Here is a 17243-nt window from a genome sequence, read left to right on the forward strand (position 1 = left end):
ATGGCTGAGTCTTATACACATGATCTTGACCAAGCTGTATTTCATGGTGTATCCACTTTTCTGTATGTATACTATTCTTAAAAAAATAAAGTCCTAAATGATTTCCAATCCTAGATATCAGGCATGAATGAAAACGTGTACATTATGTAGCTACGAATGTTCCTGATTTTCTAAAAAAAAAGGAAAAAAAAATGAGAAAAAAACCATTTTAAATTCAGCTTACCAAGTTATTTTAAATGAAAATAAAAGGCTTTTAAGTCTTAGAAGTAGAACTAAAGAATGAAGGGATCACTATTTGGTGTGGTATCATCAATTTAAAAATAATTCCCTATGTTGTGTTCTACTGGACAAATGATCTGACAAAAGAAAGAAACTGCATTTTAATGTTCTGGCCACTTTTACCCACTAACTCTGACAGCACGATAAAGGAATAAGCAGCACTAATTAATACAGGAAAGCTTTCACATTACAAACAAGTGAAGACTTTGTAGTGATTTCCAAGTAAGTGTAATATGAATAGTTGTATACTTTTAGTAGAACAATCTTTAAACGAGTTTTTTTTTTTTTTAACTTGGTTCTTTCCTGAAATTTTGGCTTTTTTTTTTTTTTTTTTTTTTTCCCCCTCAGAACCAGCATTCCAGGATAAAACTCTGTAATTCTATTTACTATCCCTCCGGACTCTAAGGTATAAAATTACAAATGAATGACAGCCAAATGACTGAGTCTGCCTTTCAAAGGGCATGGTGAAACTTTAGCACAAAGATTCTTTTGCAATTAAATAGTTGCAAGGAGTAATATTTTTGGGGCCAGCTCAGCTTTTCATTTGTAGTCTGTGGTTATCTCTGCTGCCCATGGCCAGGATGGATTGCAGGACATGTTAGCGTTGGGGGAAAGAAGAAGAAGAGAAAAAGAGGAAGCGAGTGACACAAACAATGCTGGACTTTTGCCTAGGGCCCTGGTAGTGACAGCTACTTGGATAAAACTGAACCCCGTGCTGCCTGCTGCTGCTCAAATGTCACTACCTGGTGACAGGCACACTCAGAAATAGGACACTCAGTATTAAGAGGCTGGAAATGCATGAGATCACACACTAGCTCTTGACCGCCAATCAGTGTAAACCTGAACTCTGTAACTAGAAATGTAGGCTACATATACTAAATCCCATTAATAAAATACATTTTGGTGATTATTTGCCCTAGCGGGATATAAACCTCTTATTTGGGACCTTTTATACTGGGCAAATCACATGCCTTCCTTCACTGTCCGCTTTAAGTTAAAGCTCATGGAATGAGAGATTAAGACCAGAGGATTGCAGGGACAGCGCTCTACCCTGGCATGAAATTAATTTCACTGTATTCAAAGCACTCTTGGTTTCTCAAATAGGATGTGCAGTTGACCATTCGGTAAAGGTTCAGCAAACCCCTTGGCATTCCTAATGCTGTCAATTATCAATCCATGAAGTTCATATGAATTAATGTTTTGGGCATAAACAAGGCTGGAAGTCAGGAATCTCCAGTTACCAAATGCATGACTGCAATGACTCCAAGAGAGTGAATTTAGAACATGATTTTTTTTAATGCATTAATTAATAAGAGGTAGAAACACATCTGTTCTATGGAATACTTCTAAAATGCCACAGTGTAACAGTTTTATCATGAATATATGCATTTTCCAAGTAATATTAATAATAACACAGAATTCTCATTTTTAAATGCAGAGTTCCTATTTTTAAAGCAGTCTGTCTCTTTCTCTGACACACAGACACACACACACACACACACACACACACACACACACACACACCTCTGCAGAATGCAACATTTTAAATGACAAGGTAGAATTTCTTTATGGTTGAATGGACAATGTCTACCATATTTTATCCTTTACCATATCTGAAGCACATATTTCAGACATTATCTTCTAACAAATAATTCAATGTATCTGACTACTAAGAGTATCCTATCTTCATCTCCCAGTATTAAGAGTAGCATTTGTTTCAATTTTTTTTGCATAATTAGCTTCCGTCTTTATCTGATATTCTTTAACATTTATGTAAAGTGGTGGTCATGAATAATACTCTGTCAAAACAGAGTGGCCCCTGTTTCTTGGGCCGACTTGGGTATTACGTCATTGCCCTAGGCTGAGGTGCCTAAGGAATACCAACAAGAAAACGCGCATGACTAAGCATTTTAAGTTCTTCCCACAATGTGTTTGGCTACAACATTACCCAAAGAGACTACTTTAAAAATAATTCTTTACAAAAAAAAATACTAAGTTTCAAAGAAATTGGAGGGGCACGTTTAAAACAAACAAGTAAATACTTGAAACTATACATTTCAATATATCACATCAGAATTACATAATATTCTGGTATAATTTCCTCCACAGGATATATTCTCCCAGGGTATTGGCACACTTTCTTACATTTAGCCTGGAACATTCCGTCCTCTAACTTAAGATTTAACTTGTATCTTGGAAAACTAAGATACAAAGGCCAGCGGTGCACTCTCATGGTGATGGGGATTAAACAAGGACCAAAAGGCTCAAGATGATGAGCATCCCTGTAATTCTCGGATGCTAGTGCCCTCTTTGTACTTTTGCTTGCTTGTCAGCATTTTTTAAACTGAGAGTAGCATTTAAATATTTGGGTAGGGGCACCTGGGTGGCTCAGCTGGTAAAGCATGTGACTCTTGATCTCAGGGTTGTAGGTTTGAGCCCCACACTGGGTGTGAAGATTACTTAAGAATAGAGGCGCCTGGGTGGTTCAGTGGGTTGAGCATCTGACTTCCGCTCAGGTCATGATCTCACGGTTGGTAGGTCTGAGCCCCGTGTTGGGCTCTGTGCTGATACTCAGAGCCTGGAGCCTGCTTTGGATTCTGTGTCTCCCTCTCTCTCTCTCTGCTCCTCCCCCTTCTCGTGCTCTTTCTCTCTCAAAAATAAATAAACACAAAAAAAATTTAAAAATTATTTGGTCAGCAATCTTTCATGAATTGTAGTATGCTTTCTGTTCCATTTCATCATGACTGCCTAAGAACAATCTCTAAACTTGTTCTTTGTCCTATGGTGGGGCTGGATGTGGATGGAGTAGTGTAGGAAGCTGGCCAAAGCCAAGTCCAAACTGATCTTTCCTGAAAGGACTTTGCCTGCAGATATGGTAACAGATATTACTAAACAGATGTGTATATCAACAGATGTGAATCACAATAGGATCGGTGCTGATGGGGTTTGGAGGCGGTGGGGTCCGGAGCCGAAGGCCAAGAAAGAATTCTTGGGATGTCTTTGGTGCAAAAAGGTGATTTTACTGAAGCATGGGGCCAGGACCCCTGGGCAGAAAGAGCTGCCCCTGGATTGGGAACAGTGACTGATTATACACTTGGGAGTTGGGGGAGGTAAAGGCACGGGGAGGTTTCCAAAAGCAATATCATATGCTGAAAAAGACTCCCGGGATAGTGGAGGCCTAGCTATGGTCCAGCTAAGGTTGTTTTTCCCTCTAGCAAAACATGAACATTAAGATTGTGCTGAGCTCCTGGAGAAATGTTCTACTCTCCTGCCCTCAAGTATTTTTGGCTGCAGGTTATAAGCAAATTTAATTTTATCTACACTTCCTCCTGCCTTTGTTTCCCACATCAAGTACCATATCATCTATTGAAATAATACACTCTCTTTTGAGAATTTTGAAGACTTTTCTACAATATGTTTTGAATATGTCTCTATTTCTGAACATTGCCCAAACACTGGTATCCAATAAACGGAGGCCCTGGCCGAATGATGCAACTGCAGCTGGTTCTAGAATTGAATCCACATTTTTGAAATAAGCGTTTGTTAGGATGTCTATAAGCTTTGTTTACAGTTCTCTAAAGCTCCTAAATCCCGAGGTTGCTCCTTTATAAGTACGGCCCATCTGGAGTGAAGCGATTGCTTGGCATTTTCAAAGCCTCTCAGGTCATCAGATGGACTGGATGAAAAACTGAGGCTCATTTACCTCTGTAGGTTTATGCTATGTTCTCTCGTTCTTGCCCTAGGTTCAAAATTTGGCCTCTGATAATAAGTTTCCCTTAATTTGCAACCGAGCACTCTGGACTGTGGAATATTAAACAAATAACAATGAGAATAAGAAGAGCTGGCATTTTACTGGGTAAGGAACTCACCACAGGATAACAAGAACTCACTTCCCACACCCCTGAAACTGCCTTTGTCCATATCCTCACGTGGTAAGGAATAGCTCGCTTTTTTGTTAACAAAAAAGCAGCTCAAGTAGGAGTGGAACCGTACATGGTTTCTGCATCCAGTCGAATGGAGCAAGTTACTACCTCATTTTAAAGATGAGGAAAAAGATTCAGAGAGATTAAGTAATGTGCCCCAAATCACAGAGATTTTACGTAATAGAACCTGTATTTCCACGGGAGCAGTTTAACTTCAGAACTCATGTTCTTACCCACTGGAGATCCCTATAATCATTTACAAGGTTTTAAGTTTGTCTTCTGGTGTCATGCTTAAAAGCCACAGTGCCATCATGTTCTTAAGGGGTTTGTAGAGCAATGAAGGATCAGATTATCCACACCTTACTCCTCACGAAGGAAGGAAGTTCTAATGAGAAATCCCAGTCCCCCCCAAATCAGCCAGGTTCCTAAGGGAGCCAGCATCCCAGAACTGTCCCCAATCTACTCCACCTACTAAGTAATCCTTTGTCAACTATGGTTTTGTCTATCATTGTAAAGGTCATTAAGGTTGATATTGTATATAGACATTTAAAAGTTCTTTATCTGCTAACATTTGAAGGATTTAGTTGTACTTCCTTAAATAACAGGAAACACATATCACTTCTCCCTTTAATAGGACTCCGATAGGCAGGTTTACCAGTTGAGGAGAGAGAGGAATTATCTTTTACCTACAGCCTTTTAACACACGAATTGAAGACCAAGAGGTGAAGAAACATGTTTTAAGTCACCATGATAATTTACGAAAAGTACAAGACATAACCAAAACATTTTACCAGTAACTGCAAGTTAATAATCATTAAGGACTGGCTCATAAACATCCAAAGTAAGTATAGTGCCTGTAGCCACAAAATGTATGGGGCAAGCTGATTTGGTAGATCATGAGGACACAGTGCCATTTCCTAGAAAACTGAAAGAAATAGTTTTAAAAAAGAAAAGTTAACTATCAGAGAGAATTTTATCTCAAAGAAGCATTTTATTTCTAATTCATCTTTTGGGAAGTTTGTGTCTTCTAGAACTTTTTTGTAGGTATCAACAGGTTTTAAGTGTACTAACTTTTGGATTTTTCATTCTCCCCTGCATATGAAATCTTGAACTTGGAAGCAGTAGTTTTTGCCAAATAAACCTTTTTCCCCAAAAGGTCGTATGTATGTAGAAAGAAAAAGGATTTTTTTTTTTGGTTTTTTGTTTTATTTCCACTAGTTTCTAAAATCCAAAATGACTATAAGTTCTACTTATCTATGAGGTCAATGTGTATCAAAGGTGAGATTTATGCCTGGGAGTACAATTCAGTGATGAATCCGGGCAATGGAAAAGGGACAAATGAAATATTGTTTAGCCTTTCCACTAGGGTTCTTAGGGCAAAGGGTTTATTATTTTCGTGTTGACAAATGGCACCCAGACATGGCTCTCCAATTAATTGAGACTCACTGTACACCTGGGGATCTCAAAGGTACAAGTTTCTCCTGATATTCTGATGACATTCTTTTACCATCAAACTGATACCTCAAGTGCATGCTAAGGAACTCCAAAGTTTCAAGGTCTCTCAAAAGTGCATCAATGTACCCACTTTCCGGAAATCTCAAAACCTGGGACCATAAATGTTGGTTATCCAATTCTGTAGCACAGATGTAAATACAAATCTGGAGAAAATGACCTGTCATTGAAATATGTTACTCCACTTCCAATTCTCTATCTACCATCTACGTCTTCCTCATCTGGAATTGCTGGATGTCCAAAATAATCACTGAAATACTTACCTACTTAGAGGATTACTACCTACATTAAAATATCAGTATGTGGGCACGTTGTTGTTGTTGTTGTTGTTGTTGTTGTTGTTGTTGTGTGTGTATGTGTATGTGTATGTGTGTGTTTTTAATCAGCATGTAAAAAACATTTGCTGTCACCTAAATTCTAAGCAATGTTTGAGAAACCCTGAAACTATATATAAAAAAAAAATCTGCCGATGTATAAAAGTACTGAATATCTTCTACAGATATATTAAATACACTATGTATTTTATTTTCCCAACTTGAAACAAAATATGCATCAGTTGAACCAATACACGGGCATATCTTTTAAAATGAATACTGGCACAGGAAATTGTGTTTAAAAATTATTGGGCAGAACATTTCCAGACAATGATGTTGGTAATGAAAGGTTTGATCTGGAAGGAAATGTCAGCAATTAACTCAGCAGTAATAGCACAGAAGTCAAAGGTAATGAGAGTATTGGTGATAAAAATGCAACAGGAACAACACTGTGAAGGCATCCATGAACGCCTGTCTCCTGGTGAGATTGAAAGCTTGCAGATAAATAGCTGAAGTAAATGAAAAGAACATTAAGAGTTCTGAATCTAAAAAATACTACCATTCGACTTGTATAAAGTGCTTGGCAAGGACATTTCTCTAGAGTAATACACTATGCAGAAGTATTGTAGAATATCTCATCTCTGAAACGAAAGACTGACAGAGGCACATGTGAATATGTATCTGTATCGATGTATGTATGAACAAGAACATGAGTACATACTTTTCACATGCACATACTGTGAGACAACACATTATCTGAGAAGTACAGGAGACGCTAGAATCACAAATAATGTGCTTCTTTTCTTTTAATGTTTACTTATCTATTTTGAGAGAGAGAGAGAGAGAGAGAGAGAGAGAGCACAGAAGGGCAGAGAGGGAGAGAGAGAGAATCCCAAGTAGGCTCAGCACTGTCAGCAGAGAGCCTGACGTGGGGCTCAAACTCGCAAAACCATGAGATTGTGACCGGAGCCGAAACCAAGAGTTGGAGGCTTAACTGACTGAGCCACCCAGGCATACCCATTGCTTTTTACCATACCATAATTTTCACCATTTTTTTGCTGTTTGTGACCTAATTGGCATTATCGGATTCTACTCAACTTTTTGCACAGTGTCTTTCTTACAGTACTATGGAAAAGGGCATATTGCTATATATGAATTTTATTTTCTTCTGCAGAAAATTTCCCCGACAGGACAAGGCATCATAATAAGCCATACAGAATTGGAACGGATTTAATTCAGCTCCTTAAAAAATAAAATTTAGGTCTCCAAATTCTAATTCGGTCTATCTGAAAAACCTTAGTCATTGTAAATTTATTTAAATCACTTTATTAGATTTAATTGTTAATATTTGTTTGTTCACGTCTCACGACTCATTAAGATTTTAATAACTCATACTTTCCTAAAATATGCCATAATGATAACCACATAAACATCTACTGCCTTATAGTTTACAAAATGGTTTTACATAAATTATCACTTTTGATCTTAACAATCTTTCAATTAGACAGTAGTATCTAAAACCAGAATGATATTGTGAACTTAATAACAGAAAGCCAATTTATATCAAAGTTCTTATTTGGGAAGTTAAGTTACCAAGCTAATTACAAAAAAGTGCTCAGGTACTTCTTAAAATACACTTTGGTAGTGTTCATTAAAGGAAGTACTTAGTGCTATGTTTCAAAACATTCACCTGAACCCCTTCAACTCCCTTCTCCCCAACCCCCAACTCTCTGGAAGGTTTTGAGCCAAGTGGCAACAAGTGACCCCTTCCATCCCCTCTTTTGTTCCCAAGACTTTGGCAGGCAAGGGATTTCCTCCAAGGGTATGATAATTAAGTTCCCTTAATAATAAAGGCATGCAAAGCACCATGAGATTCAATTTCTCTTCTTCTGGAAATTAATGATATAATTTCTCTTTTTAAAAATCTATGTTTGTAAAATATGCCATCATAATTTAATTTTAACAATGCAAGTGGTTCATAACAATACCTAAGCATTGCCACTTCTATGTTAATATTATCATAATTAGGAAATTATAGGTAGAGATATATTAGAGATATTTTTTTCATCGTTGGCACTAGGAATATCTCCATGATTTTTGTCATCCAGGAAGATTTGAGAATCCAAAGCAACGCAAATGAGTACTTCTTTTCAGGCAAGTTCCCCATGGACATGTGTCAGAATGCATAATAAACATGATGACATTCGATAGCACTATTCAAACACCTCCTTGGCAGTCTCAGCAAGAAGCCAGGGCATTGCCCTTTGGCCATGGAGTCCAGAGCATCTCACCCAGTGTCTGTTCAGATGGAAGACTGACACACTGCGCCAGTGTGGGCACTTACAGAATGATCTTACAACATTCAGGTTTGAAAATGAAGCCAAGAGACAGTTTCACATTCTCCTTAAATACTAACGACGACAACAACAGCAACAACAAAATCAACAATTTAGCATGCTGCTTTTCCTTTTTCAAGCTAATAACATTAATGTATAATACTAGAAGGAAGCAATAGTTCTAGAATTATCCTGTGCCAGTGGCAGCCTACAATCAATGAGGGGGTAAATCCAGTACCTTAGGACACAGTGAGGTGACTTATTAAAATATTTTGGTAAATGCAATAGAAATTACCCATTTGTTAAAAGGAAAGATGCCTTCCTGGGTTATTCTTGAACCTATAACAGAGTAAAGAAGATCTGGAAGAGGGTACTTCACAAGAGGCGTCTTAATAACTACCAAATAGACTGTTGACCCTGTACGCCTTTACCTCCAAAACATAACACGAACTAACCATGAGCAAAGAAGTATAAGTGCCATAGTTTCATAAACCCATTGAACAAACTGTCACCTGCATTTAGCATATTAAGAAGGTGGCTGCCTACTTTTGCAATACGCAAGTCATCAATTCTAGTTTCCAAAACACAGTCTAAGTACATGCATTTAACAAGAACCACACCGGGGAACAAACACCGTCTACATTAGATATTATAGTTATAGTAACTGACAGGTTTCAATTTTACTATCCCTTGTTGGTGTTTTTGTCAGGATTTCACGTGCAGCACTGGGACTCCTAAAAAACTCAGTGTGGTCCTGAGAAACCAAGATTATCCTGCCACACACCGGGAGCAAAAGTAAAACAGACTGGAGGCCCCAAAGGAGTCCAGAGTAAATGGCTAATTACAGAGGTCCCACATTTGTCTGGATTATCATGTTACGCTCATGTAAAATGTAAAACCTAGGAAGATGGGTTTCCCTAAAAGTAAAAGGCAATGTAAATAGACAGAGGCTGACTTTACGAAAGGCAAATACTGCAGAGAAGTCTATTACATAGTCCAACAAATTAGTACTTTGAGCAGTCCTTTTTTTTTTTTTTTTTTTTTTTTTAGCATTCATGCATTCTTCATTCATTCAAGGAATGGTTATTAAATGGCTATTTTGTTCTGAGCACTATTCTGAAAGGCAGTTAAGTAGATAGACATATCTCCGCCCTCACATAGTTGCTCTCTGCTATTATTTGGAAACACTCAATATCTGGTACTTATTCCTCCTTCTAGAAAAGCAATTTTATTTATTGATTTTTTTAATTTTATTTATTTTGAGAGAGAGAGAAAGGGGGAGGGGCACAGAGAGAGGGAGAGAGAGAGGATCCCAAGCAGGCTATGCTCTGTCAGCACAGAGGCAGACATGGGGCTCGAACTCACCAACCATGAGATCATGACCTGAGCTCGCAACCAAGAGTCAGATGCTCAACCAACTGAGCTATCCAGGCACCCTGCAATTTTATTTTTTTTAAACAAATCAATTTACTCATTCCTATAGTGATGCACACAGACTGATTAGCAGTTTCCTTTATAAGTGATAAATGTATAGTATTAAATCGTATTCTGAAACTTAAAAGTTATTTGCTAATTTACTCTTTCACATCGAGGGCACAAATAAGAACACAGAAATTTCCTATTGCATGTTTGGTGAGCATTCAGATTCATAGGCTGGTTCTTCTTTTACCATTGAAGTCAGTTACTAAAATGTGGCTTACGGTGGGTCAGATTTTGGAAGAAAGGCAGTATTTCATTTATATAGCATTCAGCTGCAGCAACTCATGCCCCGGGTCTCAACAGCCATGCGGTTGGCCTGGGAAATTTACAAAGGTTCTGATTGTTAACATGAGTTGGACGGTAACCATAACCTAGACATCATGCAAAATACTTACATCAACAACAATTTTCAGCACTGCAACTAACTGCTATTGTCCCCTCTTTGTGGTGAGAGAGATTCCAGAATGGGAATGACCATGGCAGGCCCCAGGCCGGTATATGGTGGAGTGTGGACCGGAGCACAAGTCTGCTCTCAAGCCTTGAATCTTTCCTTGCAGATTGTTAGCCCCAATTTTGTAAGTTTCCTCCCCTCTTCTGTATGCAGTGTTTATTCTCCTGCCCCCTGCTCTAACATTCTCTGGCTTTTCAAATCTTAGTTCCTCCTCTCTCCCCTAGAAAGCTTGGGGCTAACCTCTAGACATGTCCAATGGTCTAATATTACCTGGATCCATTTAAACACCCAGGTCCCAAATCCTAGAAACTATCTCATTAAAACAGTCACATTAGTATTATCACACTGAATGGGAAATGAAGCAAGGCATACATAATCTCAATATACCATTGGAAGGACGCCAGGGAGATTTGCATGACCATTTCATTCAGCCCTTGTTTTTAGTTTGGAGTCCTATGTTCGTTCGTTCCCCCAGGGATTAAGAAATGTATAATGGGAAGTGTAGAAACCACAATCAGGTTTGGGTCTCAAGTAGTAAAGAAATGAATCCCTGCTTCCTCTTAGGCTCCTGAGTGAAGTAGAAAAAGGAATGAACAGCCTTAGGTGCCAACCCTGAAGCCTCCGCATCATCTCCTCTTTCCAACCTCCCTTCTTTGTTTCCCTGGAAAAGTTTTGTTGCCACACATTGCCAGTCGTTTTCAGGCTCCTCCATATAATTTAATATTTGATGGCAATAAAAGTGCCAAAGAGAAACATTAGACAGTAACACAAAAATGATATATATCCACTTTTGGAAAAAAGTGGTTGAATAATTAATTTGCATACCTGTGGGATAAATGCCAATGCTGGTGTGATTCAGAAAGGAATCCGGAACATGTGCTCAGAGTGTGAGTTATAGCACCAGGTTTTCTTGGGGAAGCTACTTAATTGGTCTTGAATGAAGTTTCTTTATTTATAAAATTGGAATAAGATTTATTTACCCTAGTTCAATGAAAGGTTATAGAACTATATGAAATTAAAGCTACAAGTTTTGGGGGGTTGAGGGCTTGCCTAATATATTCCTCACAGTGTCTAGGGGAAAATCTCATGAGGAAAAGTTCTTTTCACTGTTCAGAGTAGAGGGTACCAAGCACAGTGACACCCTCAGAACAGACAGAAAGGGATACAAAAGGATACAAAAATAGATTCAAAGGGGTACATGAGCCTCCATGTTATAGCAGCATTTTCAATAATAGCCAAACTCTGGAAAAAGCCAAATGTCCAAAGATGTGATATATATACACAATGGAATATTACTCAGCCATCAAAAGAATGAAATCTTGGGGCGCCTGGGTGGCTCAGTCGGTTAAGCGGCCGACTTTGGCTTAGGTCACGATCTCGCGGTCCGTGGGTTCAAGCCCCGTGTCGGGCTCTGTGTTGACAGCTCAGAGCCGGGAGCCTGTTTCAGATTCTGTGTCTCCCTCTCTCTGACCCTCCCCTGTTCATGCTCTGTCTCTCCCTGTCTCAAAACTAAATAAAAACGTTAAAAAAAATTAAAAAAAAAAAGAATGAAATCTTGCCATTTGCAAAGACATGGATGGAGGTAGAATGTATTATGCTAAGTGAAATAAGTCAATCAGAGAAAGTCAAATACCACATGATTTCACTCATACATGGAGTTTCACAATGGGGAGTGGGGAAAAAGAGAGAAACAAACCATAAGAGACTTTTCATGATAGAGAACAAACTGAGGGTTGATGGAAGGAGGCTGGTGGGGGATGGGCTAAACGGGTGATGGGCATTAAGGAGGGCATTTGTTATGATGAGCACTGGGTGTTGTATATAAGTGACGAATCACTGAATTCTACTGCTGAAACCAATATTGCAGGGTATGTTAAATAACTAGAATGAAAATAAATATTAAAAAAAAAGAAAATAAATAAATCATACAGAGATAGAAGCATTTAGAATGACCACAATGTCAATGTGTTCTAAGAGATGAAGATAATAGACAAGGGGGGACAGTCACAGACTATTAGCATCCACAATAAATGAAAAAGATGGCTTCTCATGGTGATAAGTGCTATGCAGGAAATAAAATTGTCTGATGAAGTGATCTCGCCTTCATAGGAATAAATAGGGACTTGCAGGCCATTTCAAGGTTTGGATTTGATTCTAAAAAAAGCCACTGGAGGGACGTGAGTAACATTTTCTGACAGATATTATTTTTAAAAAGATCAATTTAATGTATTATGCTAAATTTAAGGCAAAAGTGTCTTGAACAACACAAGTTATGAAGAAATAATTCTGTTTGGATCTGATAAACGATGATCCATACAAAACATGTGGGGTAACAAGTGAGGTATATATGGTAACATCTAGAAACAGCAATCGCTGCCTGGAATACAGTGGTAGTGGTGGAGGAAGAAAAGCAGAAGTGTCCTGAAATGGAGCTAACAAGACATGGTTGTAGTGACAGGAAGAATTCTAAAAAAAATTCCCCCTTCCCCTACTTCCTGTGCCCTGATTACTCAGTAAAACATTTAACTAAGTCCTACTGTCAAGGGACTTGGGCTTTGAAGGTGGAGTTAAGGTTATACAAGAGTTGACCCAAGAATATACAGACTATCCTGGATTAACCAGATTGGCTCAATTTAATCACATGAACTTTTAAAAGGCCAGAATTTTCTCTGCATGGAGTCTGGCAGAAAAAGCAAGAGATGAGGCAGAAAAGGAGGTCAGAGAGATTCAAAGGCACCTTTGCTGGCTTCAAGGATGGAGGAAGAGAGCCTGAGCCAAAGAATACAAGTGGACCCAGATGCTACGAATGGCTGGTGGTCACCAGCTAGGAAAGAAATGGAAACCTCAATTCTATTACTGCATGGAGCTGAATGTAGCCAACAACTTAAACTGGGAAGCACAGTCTCCCCCAGGACCTTCAGAAAGGAGTGCGGCTGTCTTGATTTTAGCCCAGTGAGCCTTATGTTGGACTTCTGAGACACAAGATAAATAGCATTGTTTTAAGCTATTAGGTTGCAATTGGTCACAGCAGCAATACGAAACTAATACAGCAATGGAACGGATGTTAGATGGGAATAAAGAAAAGAGACATGGCAGGATGACTCAGCTCTTCGGACAGAGAAGGGGAATGGAGGGATCATTTACTGAGATGGGAAAGAATGACATAAGGGCATTTGAAGAGAGGGATAGAAAACAAAACTTTGGTTTTGAACATCTTAAGCCTGTGACATCTCTCATTCATCCAGTTGGAGGTAACAAGGCAGGTAAAAATCGAAATTTGAAGTTTGGAGAAGTGGCCAGCATCAAAGATATAAACTGGCTTTGTGAATGTGTCATGAGCATATAAATGGGGCTACGCACGAGCGCTAGAAGGATACATAGAGTCAGAACGTCTACAGGATTAACATTAACAACATGTAAGGAAAATTAAGAATGTTAGTAAGGAAAGAGGGTTACATACTTTTATGGGTTGAATTATATCCCCAGAACATGTGAATGTGACCATAACTGAGGATAGGATCTTTAGAGACATAAAGAAGTTAAAATGAATCCATTAGGGTGTTCCCTCATCCAAAATGACTGCTGTCCTTATTAAAAGTAAAATTTGGACAGAGACGTGCACAGCAGGAGAACATCACTGAAGAATCAGTGTCATGCTTGAGCAAGCCAGGGACACCAAAGATTGCTGGAAAACCACCAGAAGCCAAGGGAGAGCACAGAACGGGTTCTCTCTCGCAGCCTCAGAAGGAACCAGTACCTTGATTTTCAACTTTTAGCCTCCAGAACTGAGCGACAATAAATTTTGGTGTTTAAGCCACCCAGTTTGTGGTCCTTTATTAGAGCAGCCCTAACTAATTCACACACATAATATTGTGAAATTGACCTGAGACAGCTATACAGACGTGTCTCGAACAGTATGGTTTCCATCTTTGGCATATATAATATTACCACTCATTTCAAAATAAATAAAATAGATGAAAGTGTGGCAAGGAAAAATGATCCATTCTAATAATTGCAACAGTCATCATACAATTTTAATTAACCATTTTTTAAGAACCAACAGATACATATAAATTCACTTTGGAGTTAAAGTTTCTTTTATTAGATACTAAAATTGATTGCCATTCAATTGACACAAATTATGAGTATTTGAATGTTCATCCTCCATGAAAAATTATGGAAAGAAGGATGCTCAACAGTCTTAGCTATGAACCCACTTCTCCAAGATATTCTTTGTATTTATTTGAATACTGTTTTATTTAACTTAGACCTGTTAAAAATGTCAAACTGTCAACGTCTCCAGTGGAAGAAATTTAAAACTTGGGCTGCATGTCTATGAACACAGCAGGTATCAAACCCCCTCCAATTTTAAAAGGAGCATGCCTTCTGTTATAAGCAGAAATTTATACATAATGAGGTCCCATGCAAGAAATGTGCTTAAAGTTGACACTATGCATTATAAGAAATTCTCAAGCTCATTAACAACTATAAAAAAGAACCCAAGGAAAAAATACTCTTATAAAACTTAGCACTTGTGAATTTTATCAACAATTTGCAACAAACCTAGAAATAGAAGCTGCCAGCTTAATGTATTATGCTAAATAAAATGTGAACCTACCCAGAGCAATGGAAGCTATGAAGAGTCCCGTTCAAGTCTGAAAAGCTATGATTCATAAAAAGCCAGAAAACAACATGACTGGAAAGAGAAAATTAATACAGTGTTATCGCACCCAGGCCCAAGGCATTAAACATCATCTATATGCTGATGATTCCCAATGCTTTCATCTCCAGCTCTGCTCTTCCCACTGAGCTCTAGACGTATCTAGTCAACTACTTACTTCCCATTTCTACTGGGTGTTCATTCACCAGACTTCTCTCTAAGTTCACACATCCAGAAGAGAGCTTTTGTTGTTTTTTTTTTTTATTTCTCCCATTATCCCCATTCCATCACTCCCAACCTTTCCTCATCTCTGTAAATGGGACCATCACCAATCTAGTCCTTGAGGACAAAAACGTAGGAGACATTCTGGACCAGTCTCTTTTTCCTATGACCCATGAGCATACATCAGTGAGCATTGGTTCTATTCTCCTGCAATCTATATCTTGAACTCTTCCACTTCTCGTCATCCCCCCTTATGCCACCTAATCCATCATCTCTAGCTTGCATTTCTGCAACAGCATCTTTCTTGGTTTCCCGCCTTCCCTTCTTGCCCCATCCCCCACTGCCTCCAGAATGTTATTTTCCACAGCAGTCGGGGTTTTTCCAATTTTTAATCACATCATTTCAAACCTTTGCTTAGAATGTTCCAATGGTCTTCCCATGAAGTTGTCGTCATCACCATCATCATCATCATCATCACCTCAGTCACAGAGCACCTGTCTACTTCCCTGACTTGGTCTGCTTTCACTATTCCCTCTTTTTCACTAGGCTCCAAACATATGGCATTTTTCTTCCTCAGACCCCTGAAACCATTCCAGTAGCTTGGACCATTCTTTTCCCAGACCCTCACCCGGCTGCCTCCCACTCTTCCTCTGAGCCTTAGCACAAATGATGCTTATCCAGAGAAGGCTCTCCTCAGCTAGTCTTATTTTCTTTTTTAGTTTTTTTAATGCTTTTGTTTAATTTTTGAGAGACAGACAGAGATAGAGTGCGAGTGAGGGAGGGTCAGAGAGAGAGGGAGACATAGAGTCTGAAGCAGGCTCCAGGCTCCGAGCTGCCAGCACAGAGTCCAACATGGTGCTCAAAGTCAAGAACCCTGAGATCATGACCTGAGCCAGAGTTGGATGCTTAACCGCCTGAGCCACCCAGGTGCCCCAAATCTCCTCAGCTACTCTTGACCAGCTGTCCCCTGCTCATTCTTCCTGCCATTGCCCCATGTGTTTTATTTTCTTCATACCATGGATCATGATCTGAAATTATATGTATTGCTTATTTATATTTTATCTTGTTGTTTTTTGTTTTTGTTTTTGTTTTGCTTTTGCCTATCTCCCCCAGTAAGTCACTCTGGTTTAGTTTTTATTTACTTTTCACAAAATATGAAGGGTTGATCCTTTTTGATGAATATTATGAATAGCTGACCTAAGGTTACAGCTATTTTTTTTTTCCTAAAGGACAGGGAAAATGTGTGCTCTTTAAGAGCATGAATTTCTTTCCAAATTAGTAGATCTCAGTTGACCCTCTGTTACGATGACAGTTTTAACTGAGTGAGAATTATTAATCACCCACTGATATCCTAATAAGAGAATGACTTTTCTTGAACTTTTGGGGGAACAATGGTCTCTTTTATCATACTGATAATGGACAAAATTTCAAAACTTATTTTTTGATCTAATACACACTAATAATGCCCAACACTGGCCAGTGAAATAAGAGGAAGGAATGCCTTGTCGTAGGTATGACTGTTTCAAAAGTCCAGGAAGATGTGTCTAGACAAAACCTGGCCTGGACACAGGTGTCCTGAAGTTTGAAGACAACCTCCAAGGGGAGGCTTGAACCTGAGAAACCCCCACCCTCACCCTCAGGGTTGGGATCTTGACCTCACCACCTACTCATAGTAAACTTCTTACACTTGGCCAGACTCTGTTAACCTTTTACCATTACAATTTCTTCCTAACAAAATCACTTTGAGAATCTTTTAACCTCCACAATGACCTCCTTTAAACATGAGGAGAAATTTAGAACTGATTTATGTGACAGCAATTTGGTTTTAGTCCTAGTATTTGTTATGTTGATTTATGATAACAATAGAAGGGCTGATGACAAAGAGTTTTATGGTGAGTTCTGGACACAAAGTTCAACATTAGCTTCCTAGACACTGAGTTCTCCCTAAATGCACACACTGAAATCGGTAGGCCATTCCACTGGAGGGGAGCTGGAGTAATGCCCAGCCAGCCCAAGGAGAGTAATGGCCTTCATATGCAGATCCTAAGCAAAAACCCAGTGCCTTGT

At 38.8% G+C, this 17243-nt stretch overlaps 1 protein-coding gene across 6 annotated transcripts in view; it reads right to left on the minus strand.

Annotated features, from left to right (window-relative positions):
• The window catches only part of CTNND2 (catenin delta 2), a 929345-nt gene that overhangs the window by 612887 nt on the left and 299215 nt on the right, over nucleotides 1–17243 (minus strand). The window lies entirely within an intron of this gene.

This window comes from Panthera pardus, unplaced genomic scaffold, assembly GCF_024362965.1.
Source record: "Panthera pardus isolate Hobbes unplaced genomic scaffold, ASM2436296v1 HiC_scaffold_2, whole genome shotgun sequence".
Lineage (NCBI taxonomy): Eukaryota > Metazoa > Chordata > Mammalia > Carnivora > Felidae > Panthera > Panthera pardus.